Source organism: Chiloscyllium punctatum, chromosome 17 (genome assembly GCF_047496795.1).
Source record: "Chiloscyllium punctatum isolate Juve2018m chromosome 17, sChiPun1.3, whole genome shotgun sequence".
NCBI lineage: Eukaryota > Metazoa > Chordata > Chondrichthyes > Orectolobiformes > Hemiscylliidae > Chiloscyllium > Chiloscyllium punctatum.
Window position 1 is genome coordinate 52209778 of NC_092755.1, and position 11020 is coordinate 52220797.

At 40.1% G+C, this 11020-nt stretch overlaps 1 pseudogene; it reads right to left on the reverse strand.

The window, feature by feature from the left end:
* Window positions 1-2041: 2041 nt before the first annotated feature.
* Window positions 2042-10654, reverse strand: LOC140487646 (immunoglobulin lambda-1 light chain-like; annotated as a pseudogene).
* Between the last annotated feature and the right edge of the window lie 366 nt (window positions 10655-11020).

Sequence of the window (11020 nt, forward strand, 5' to 3'; positions counted from 1 at the left end):
CACTTTGATTCTGTGTTCCGACACATCCTTCCCTTTTCGCTCTTCTCTTCTGAAAAGAAATGTCACTTTGACCAGCAGTGCCTGACACAGCAGCAGGGCAGATTATCGGAACATCTCTAGAAAATTAGTGTGAATGTCTATTGAGGTACTGCTTGAAAGGAATTTAACATTGACAGTGACGAGCGCAAAAATTGCTGCTAATTGTGACAGGAGCTTGACGCTATAGAGGGATGGAAAGACTTATACATTTCAACCTGAATGCTAGTATGAAATGCAGGCAGAAGCATTTTCAGCTGCCGTCTGGATTTACGATGAATAATTTTCTCCAGGCCATGGTTATACATTACCCTCAGAATGTTGATTTAATGTATTTTTGTTTGATTTGATTTGTTATTGTGACATGTACCTAGGTACAGCTAAAAGTTTTGTTTTGCATGCAGTACAGGCAGATCATGCCATGCCGGTACATTAGGGTAATAGAACAGAAGAGTACCATGTTAGGGCTTCAGGGAAGGTGCCTGAGATCAACATTAAATTTAGAATTTGAGAGGTACATTCAGAAGTCTAATAACAGCGGAGAAGAAGCTGTTGGTAAATCTGTTGGTGCGTTTACACTTTTGCATCTTCTGCCCGAGGAAGAGATTATAACCAGGATGGGAGAGGTCTTTGATTATGTTGTCTGCCTTCCTGAAACAGCGAGAAGTATAGATGGAGTCAACCAACGGAATTATCATTTTTGGAGTTATCATTAGGAGTGGAAGGCATGCTGCATTAATGAAAAGCCTCATTGCTTTCAACATCAGTGTAACACAGGTAGGGAAGGCAGGAAATTCAAAGCCAAATAAGGGAATCATTTTAGATTAGATTAGATTACATTACAGTGTGGAAACAGGCCCTTCGGCCCAACAAATCCACACCGCCCCATACTCCTACATTTACCCCTTACCTAACACTACAGGCAATTTAGCATGGCCAATTCACCTAACCTGCACATCTTTAGACTGTGGAGCACCCGGACGAAACCCACGCAGACACGGGGAGAATGTGCAAACTCCACACAGTCAATCGCCTGAGGCAGGAAATGAACCCGGGTCTCTGGCGCTGTGAGGCAGCTAGGTTAACCACTGTGCCACCGTGCCGCCCAATTTCAGGGGCAAATTATTTTCAAGCCGTTGTCTAGCTTCTGAGAATTTGCAGTCATTTCAATATATCATAAGCAGAGAGTGAATCTGCAAATACATCTACAAATATATAGGCGTCAAAAAAAGAGAAAACGTCGGAAATATTTCAGCTCTCTGCTTTATGGACCTATCCCACCTCTGAATAAATGGAAAGTAAAAATCTATTATTCAATCCGAGAAAATGCGGTAAAAGTATTAATTTCATTTTGGCGGCTAATAGGATTTAAAACAGCCAAATCACGAAAGAATATAGGTGTTAAGTGCGCTCTAACTGTGCTCCCATTGTATAAACTTTCTGTTCTGTATAGAGTTTTCAAATGCTATTTTAACTTAATTTGGAGTGAAGTGAAACGTGTGAAATGCAAGGACGTTGCTTAAATTATTTCTTCGTTTCTAAACAACAGTGAACGTCCTAATGTGTGAAAGAACAAGGGTTAGGATTTTAAAAATATTTTATATTTCTGCTTGTGTAAACTCATTACAGAAATGCGATGGCGCCCGTGTATTGATGGTTAGGGAAGTTAAAGATGTTGGGGAGAGATGTTGCTGAGGGGGACAGTCGGGGAAGTGAAATGATGTAAAATGCAGGATTAAATAGGGAAATATATTCACATAACTAGTTTTTAAAATATTAATGACGATCCGTGTTAAATTGAATTGCTATTGACATGTGCTCACTTACAAAACACAACGCATCTCAGAAATGAACAGGATCGGTAATTAAACAGGATCGGCAGTTACCAAGTCAAATTGTTTCTACCGCAACAATATTTAAGTTACTATTGTGTGCCATGCGCGTACCAAGAGAAGTAACTGCATGCGAATAACTAAAGCCAGCTTCACGCATAAATGCCGTGGACAACAGCTTGCAGCAAGGAGCTTTATTCTCTCCTGTCACTCGCAGCCTGATCTCTTGATGCTTTGCTTGAGCTGAAATGCGAGAGACTCGTGTGTAACGTTGCAGGTGTAGACTTCCTGTGAGTTCCACTGGGCGGCGGTCAGGGTCAGATGACTGCTCACACACTGTATGCCTGGTCGGTGTCCCCGCACCGCCTGAGTAGTCTGGACACCACTGTCCGTTGTCTCACCGTCCACACTCCAGGAAACTTCTACCGAACCAGGGAAGAAATGATTCACCAGACACACCAGGGTCGCTGTGTGATCTGCGGAGATCTGATCGGGCGACGGCGGGAGAAGAGATACCGAAGGGCGAGTCGCTTCCCGGGCTGTAATGAAACAATTTGCGGTTATTAATTTTTTAAAAAAATAATGCGTTTGTACAACACATATCACACTCAGCTGTATTGAAGCTCTTTAGCGGACAGTAGCGCTCACATTTCTGAATCAGAAGGTGAAGTCCTAGGCCAAATACTTGTGCAGAAAGTCACGGATAACTATGATGGATTAAATGCAGCCTTTAACATCACCAATAAAAAAGGTGCAATAGAACTACTTGGAAAGCAACTATCAAGAACAATATTTATCATTCAACCAATGTTAATAAAATATTGGTCATGACCACGTGGTAATGTTTGAGATGTTGCTGCACCCAACTTTGCCAGCAAATGCTGCTACGACACAACTCTCAGAGGACGGGAGAGGCGCTACGCAAATACCAATCCTCTTCTCATGTTGCCGTCAATCTTAGCAAGGATGAGTGGATTTAATCGCAACTCGTGGATCGATTTGCCAGAGACTTGGCTTCTTTCTATTCTTTGATGGCATAGAAACATAGAAATTGGATCAGGAGTAGGCCATTCGGCCCTTCGAGCCTGCTGTTAAGCAAGTCTGTGTCTATGGAACAAAACTAAAATCGATATTCTCCATAGCCCACACTGAAATTCTTTTCTTAACAAACAAGCGTGCATTTCATTACATCGAGAAAAGAGGTGTATTCCCAAAGAGGAAATAAATAAAGATTCACAACAGCAACACGATGTTTCAGTTTTGAAGAATAACCACCTAGATATATTAACTAACATGCAGTTGCAAAAGACCTCAAGGACGAAACGTATATGCAGAGCAGTAAAATGGCCGTTGGTTTCAATCACATAAAAATAGTAACCAATAATGAGGGGAAAATGCTGGGCACTGCCATTACAGTGAGATTTACACCAACCAGCCCATTGTGCCTCGGACCCATAATTACTTGTGATTTGGAGGTGCCCATGTTCGACTGCGGTGGACGAAGTTAGAAATCACAAAACACCAAGTTATAGCCCAGCAGGTTTATTGGGAAGCACTAGCTTTGGGAGCATTGCTCCCTGTAGGAAAGGAGCAGCGATCCGAAAGCTAGTACTTCCAAATAAACTTCCAAATAAATTGGGCTATAATCTGGTGTTGTATGACTTTTAACTATTGTTACTTAACAGTGTTGGAAATTGAATTTGATTCTGACTAAATGCAACGCATCTCTATCTGAATATTGCCAATGACAAACTCAAATAAATAGGATGACGCATTTCGCTTTGCCGAGATTTAAGGAAGCAAATAAATGCGTTTGCATTTATATATCGTCTCTCATGACCTCTGAGAGTTGCCCCTCAGCAGATTAAGTGCTTTAAAATTATAATCATTGTAGTAACTTAAGACATTTGACGGCAAGTTCCTATAAATTGTAACTCGATTATAATCCGATGGGTTACTTTACTAGCACTGAAGGCTGAATATTGATCGTGATAGTCTTCCTCAAGTTTAGCGCATTTGGATATTTTTATATGTCCCATTAACAACTGCTTATCGTCCACTTTTATATCGCCTTCTATTTTTTTTTACAAAAGAAAGTCGATGACATTGAGTTCAGGAGCAAAGGAGCCATGTGTAAATAAATCAAGAATCGACCCCAGCAAATAATTCGTTACACGAGGTGTGCAGAGGGCCGTTTTCTCATAGAAACGATCGGTATACTACGTAATCTCGAATAAAACAAAGAACTGCAGATACTGGAGATCTGAACCGCAGACATTGCTGGAGAAACTCGGCAGTTCCGGCAGTATCTATATAACGAAAATAGAATTGACGTTGAGTTCCTGCAGAAAATTCATTAGACTCCAAATGTTAACTGTTTTCTCTCTCCATAGGTGATATGAGACCTGGTGAATTTCTCTAGCAATTTCTATTTTTGTATTCTCCAATGTTTACTCTGATTCTCTGGTACTGCCTTTGAATACTAGAGAGGTTCTTAGCGATCACTGCACTCAAATTCATATTAACAACCCTCAAATGCATCAGGAATTAGGAGAGGCGCCCATGTTTTCCAATCTATTGCTGTGGGTCGCTATCTTTTCGCTCGTCTCTATCTCTCCGTCTGTCTCTGTCTCTCCTTTTGAATGATCACCATGAGTTCTGAAGAAGGGACACTGGACCGAAACGTTAACTCTGCTTTCTCTCCTGGTCAATTTCTGCCGCAATTTCTGCTTTTGTTTCTGGTTTCCAGCATCTGCGGTTCGTTGCTTTTTCAATGCTACTGTTGAGTGAAACACTTCCAGATTGTTTTTAAAATGATAGTAATTGTACCCGTTTAATTATTGTCCACTATTTCAGTCGATGTGTTAAACTGAACAGAGAACAAAACCAGTTCTTTCTTTGAAAATATATTTTACTCATATCCATAATTAGCCATTGTATGAAAAGTTGCTTACGGTTCACAGCTCCGTGTCGTTTCATGTACTTTGCTTTGTAATTCATGAATTAGCTATTAACTAGATTTCTGATCATATGTTGGATAAAAGAAAAAAAATCCATTGTTCAGAGTGAATGAAGCAAAAGCTACTTACTCAGGACAGTCAGTTTGGTCCCTCCACCGAAATAAAAAGCATTGCTCCTCCACCAGCCACAATAATAATTGGCATCGTCCTCTGGTTGAACTCTGCTGATTGTCAAATACGCCGCGTTTGTTGATGATTGACTCCTGCCAGAGAATCGATCAGGAACCCCAAACCTCTACTATCTCTGTTAAGATCATGATAGAGTAGGAATCGAGGAGCAGTCCCGGGTTTCTGCTGGTACCACCCTATGTCACTGTTCCCCAACTTTTCACCAGACACACTGCAACTAAATTTAACCGTTCCCTGCGGCTCGATGGAGACCGATTTCGGTTGAGTTAATGTAATCTGCCATTTTAACCTGTAACCAATAGAGCCATATTACAAGATGGCATTCATTTGATTGATAGTGTGTTTCTCCATACAACCTTGTCTACAATGACATCTTGAGAACTTACAGACTGCAGCGATGAGCAGCGTTAAGATGAGACACACCCATTGGGACATCCTGAATTCAGAGTGTCGGGCAGGTTTGCAGACAAAAGGTATGAACGTTTCCCAAGGTCGCCCTGTCTTATTAATGTTGAGAAGGAGGACATACTGACACGTGGTCATTTCATTATGTAAATACAGGTTGGCGTCACAAACCCCAATCGATAATTGATCCAAGTCACAGGGTTTCCAAACTGAGCCAAGGACATTGGATAATCACACACAACATTGAGTCAAAACACAACATCGTCTTGGCATTTCTAACTGCGTAAACAGCATGAAGAAATCAGTTTAAAGAAGAGTCAGGATCTGTTGATCATTTTACTATACACGGAAGGTTTAGGAAAAAGCCCAACTGAAGATAATGCTGATCTAACTGTACAATGTACAAAGATCATCTTCGTAAACATCGAAATCAATATGGAGAAATTCAACCACATTCTGACAGCATATAAATTGAAACATATTCAAGTACATTACCTGTATAATGAAGTAGTTTTATGAAGCGTTAGAAGATATTAAAAGGCATTTAGGGGAGTTTATGTTTCAAGTGAATTTTCAAGGTAATTTATGCCTCACAATATTAACTGCTTTATTCAATAAAAACATCAATCTATTTGGTTTGAATAATTAAACGTTTTGACATTACATTATTTCTGATTAGAGGCAGATGTTCGCAGGTAAAGGGATGGCTGGAAAATGGGAAGCCTTCAGAAATGAGATAACGAGAGTCCAGAGACAGTATTTTCCTGTTAGGTTGAAAGGAATGCTGGATGACTAAAGAAATTGATAGTTTGGTTAAGAAAAAGAAGGAAGTATATGTCAGGTGTAGACAAGATAGATTGAATGAATTCTTACAAGAGTATAAAGGCAGTCGGAGTATACTTAAGAAGGAAATCAGGAGAGCAAAAAGGGGACTTGAGGTAGCTTTGGCAAATAGAGCTAAGGAGAATCCATAAGGACAAAAGGGTAACTAGGGAGAGAATCGAGCCCTTCAAAGATCAGCAAGGTGGCCCTTGTGTGGAGCCGCAGGGGAGATGGGGGAGATACTAAATGAGTATTTTGCATCAGTGTTTACTGAGGAAAAGGACATGGAACATATAGAATGTAGGGAAATAAATGGAGACATCTTGAAAAATGTCCATATTACAGAGGATGGAGTGCTGGATGTCTTGAAACACATAAAAGTGGATAAATCCCCAAGACCTGATCAGGTGTACCCTAGAACTCTATGGGAACCTAGAGAAGTGATTGCTGGGCCCCTTGCTGAGATATTTGTATCACCGATAGTCACAGGTGAAGTGCCGGAAGAGTGGAGGTTGGCTAATGTGATGCCGCTATTTAAGAAGGGTGTAGAGACAATGCAGGGAACTATAGACAAGTGAACCTGACGTCTGTGGTGGGCAAGTCGTTGGAGGGAGTCCTGAGGGACAGGATGTATATATATTTGGAAAGCAAGTGCTGATTAGGGATAGTCAATGTGGCTTTTGCGTGGGAAATCATGTCTCATGAACTTGATTAATTTTTTTGGAGAAGTAACAGAGGATTCATGTGGGCAGAGCAGTAGATGTGATCTATATGGATTTCGGTAAGGTATTCGACAAGGTTCCCCATGGTGATGGGTCCACTACTTTTCATCATTTATGTAAATTATTTGGGTGTGAGCATAAGAGATACTGTAAGTAAATTTGCAGATTAAACCAAAATTGGACATGCAGTGGATAGCGAATAGGGTTACCTCAAATTGCAAAGGATCTTGAACAGATGGGCCAATGGGCTGAGGAGTGGCAGATGGAGTTTAATTTAGATAAATACGAGGTGCTGCATTTTGTAAAAGCAAATCAGAGCATGGTTTATAAATTTTATAGTATGGGGAGTGTTGCTGAACAAAGAGACCTGGAGTGCAGTTTCATAACTCTGTGAAAGTAGAGTCACAGGTAGATAGGATAGTGAAGAAGGCATTTGGTATGCTTTCCTCTATTGGTCAGAATATTGAGTAGAGGAGTTGGGAAGTCATGTTGTGGCTGTACAGGACATTGGTTAGGCCACTTTTTGAATATTCCACGCAATTCTGATCACATTCCCATTGGAAGGATGTTGTGAAACTTGAAGGGATTTGGAAAGGATTTAAAAGGATGTTCAAAGTTAAAAATCACACAACACCAGGTTATAGTCCAACAGGTTTAATTTGAAGCACTAGCTTTCGAAGCGCTGCTCCTTCATCAAGTGGCGGTAGAGTACTCAATTGTAAGACACAGAATTTATAGCAAAAGGTTACAGTGTGATGTAACTGAAATTACACATTGAAAAATACCTTGATTGTTTATTAAGTTTCTCACCTGTTAGAATGACCATGTCAGTTTCACTTCTTTCATATGTAAATCACAAAACCTTTTTTTAAAAAAGTTACATTCTCAGTTTAACTTTAACAATTGGTGTCTGCCCAGAAAATGTGTTGAAAGTGTTAGTCCCCTATGTGCTGTTGACTGTGCCATAATGTTTAGACTGATTCTAATCTAAAAAATGAGCTAACCGAGTCTTACATGGATTCATGCAGTGTTTGTGCAAAGTACAATGTAACTCTGCAAGTACAAATTCACCCCACAAACGGGTGTGTGTATGTGTGCATATGGGTTTGTGTGCGTGTGTGTGTTTTGTGTGTTTTGTGTGTGTGTGTGTGTGTGTGTGGTGGGGGGTTGTGAGTGTCTGTGAGAGAGAGTGCATATGTGTGTGTGTGAGTGAAAAGACTCACAATTCTCTGAGAGAATAATCTTCCTCATCTCTACCATAAAAAGCAACTCTTAGCTGTAAACTATGACCCCAATTCTAGATTTTCCCACAGACAAAAACATCTTTTCCACATCCATCTGGTCAAGTCCTCTTAGGACCTTACATGCTTCTGTTAAGTTACCACTGTCTTTTCTAAATAACACAATCTCTAGAGAGACAGAAGCAAAGTAGCAGGTAACATCCCCAACAAATATGAATCAATTAGCTATTCCTCCTTGGCTTCTTAAGGCATTGAAAACGAGTTCAGGAGACCACAAGAATTATAACTTATGCTTACAAGAATTCTTTCCTGCTTCTTTGCCATTAACAAGGCCAAATTTCTCCTGATGACATGCAGTTCAAATTGGAAACCTGTTTCTCATCTGTCCTATTCTCGAGGCAAAGAAACAGTAACACATCTTGCACGATTGAGAACGAGATTGAAGGATGTTTTTGAGAGTAGGGGGCGCTGTTCAACAAATAAAGTTGCTCGTTCTGTGGACAAATACATTTGATTTGATTCACTGGACATGCAGTCATGATAAATAATTCAGAATAGTAAATAGACCTCTGATGCTACAACAAAATAAATGAATCTTTGAAGGTGTATAGTATAGGATGGTGTTTACTGGAAATCAATGGCAATTGATAGCAAATCTAATTCATTGTTCTGTGATTTGTAGGAGCCAGAGTTGGACTGGGATGTACAAAGTTAAAATCACACAACACCAAATTATAGTCCAACAGGTTTATTTGGATGCACTAGCTTTCTGAGCACTGCTCCTTCATCAGGTGGTTGTGGAGTATAAGGTTGTAAGTCACAGAGTTTATAGCAAAAGTTTACAGTGTGATGTAACTGAAAATATATATTGAAAAAGACCTTGATTGTTTGTTAAGTCTCTCATCTTTTAGACTGAACATGTTAGTTTCAGTTCTTTCGTATGTAAATTGCAGAACTTTTTAAAAGTTACATTCTCAAGTGAACTTTAACAATTGATGTCATGTTGATCCATATAATGTACTTAAGGTGTGAGGTGCTCTGTGTAAGACTGTCTATGCCACAATGTTCAGACTGATTCTAATCTAAAAATGAATTTACAGAATCTTACATGGATTCATGCAATTTTTGAGAAAAATATAATGTTATTCTGCCAGTTATGTGGTAGCCATGTCTTTTTTTCCTGTTTGCTTGCCGATCCTGGTGTAGTCTGGAGGTATGGTCCCGGTGTGTCTGAGGGTGAGAGCCAGTGCAGTCTGGTGGCAATGCCCAGCACAGTCTGGTGCCAAGCCCTGGTGCAATCTGTTTGAAAGACTGTAATGCTGAACCTTTTAAAGTTCATTTATTCATAAGATTTTGTACCCAGTTACCCTGTATCCAAGATGATGTGAAGACTGCAGTGCTGAACCTTTAAGATTTTTATTTTACTAACTTATTCCTAACATCCTGTATCGAGGTACCTTTGTACCTAAGATGTTGCCTTTGTAAACCTTTCACTGCATTCATGTAAGTACATTTGACAATAAAACTAATTCAATCAAAGTGAGGACTTTAATGAATGGCACATGTAATCAAACCTTGCTCACGAGTTTAAAATACTTCCAAAAGTAATTGCCAGTGGCAACATTCTCACTGATTACTAGCCCTGGCCCCAATCTCCCAATTATGGATGCTATTGTTACCCCACCCCTTGTAAACTGATTAACTCTATGTGAGATTACAAAGTAGCTATCGATAATGGACGTGCCACAGATTATAGGATCTGATTACATCACTGCTGTAGTGCAGACCAGGACTGTTGGCTATTCGTGGCAAGCTCCTCCAGGTGGTCTAATTAAATTTTTGTTCTATTCTTTCATGGGATGTGGACATTGTTGGCTAGGCTAGCATTTATTGCCCATCCCTGGTTGCCCACAGATTCTAGAATTACCTGTCTGCCACAACAAGTAAGAATAGCATACATCTTTTGTAAGCACTTTAGTGAATCATATGGGCTTTTTACAATAATCGAAAATCCCTTTCCCAGAACGTTAACTGGATGCCTGGATTAATGGTCTAGATATAGCACTAGACCTCTGCCTGCTTTAAAAAAGAAAATAGAATTTGGGAAGTTTCCACCTCTTATCAGCTCAAAGTTGTGCGCAGGAAAAGTAAAATCTCGTGTATTATTATGAAGTAGGTTAGGGGTCAGAAAGCAATTGTGCTTCAGAATCAAATTGGAAGAATTAAATCAGATTAAAGGAAGAACTGAATTGCGTGTCTAAACAATTGTTATTGAGTTCACATTCGTTCAAATTGTCAATAAGACGAAAGGCCAGGACTCTGCGCAAGCGTAAACCGCGCACCGGCATCATCAAAGTGCGACGCTCTGTGTTTCTGCGCCAAGATCTATTTACGCACGGGCGGGTTACGCCGATGTACAGTGACGTCACATCGCCCTGTGTCGTCATCACGCACTACTGAAAGTGCTGCGTCAGATTGAGAAGTCAGAACGAGGAGGAAGGGCAGAGTGAGGGAGGGTGGGGGAGTTGTCGTTACCGTACTGAAATTTCACATCTGTTAGGTGACACTATTTCTATGTATAGCATTATGTGAAAATGTTAAATCTAAATCTTTGCTGTTAATTAAATTGAAATGTGTCAATGGGAAACAAGCTTAATGATAAAACACACTTCTAATAAAGAAAAAGCGGAAGGTGATTCCCAGAGCCCCTGTCATTCTAGTTCCGGACGCCTTCCGAAAAGGAAGGCTTCGGAGAAATGAACAGAATATTCGGGAGTTATGTGAGCTTTCAAGAGGGTAATACAGAAAGAGAA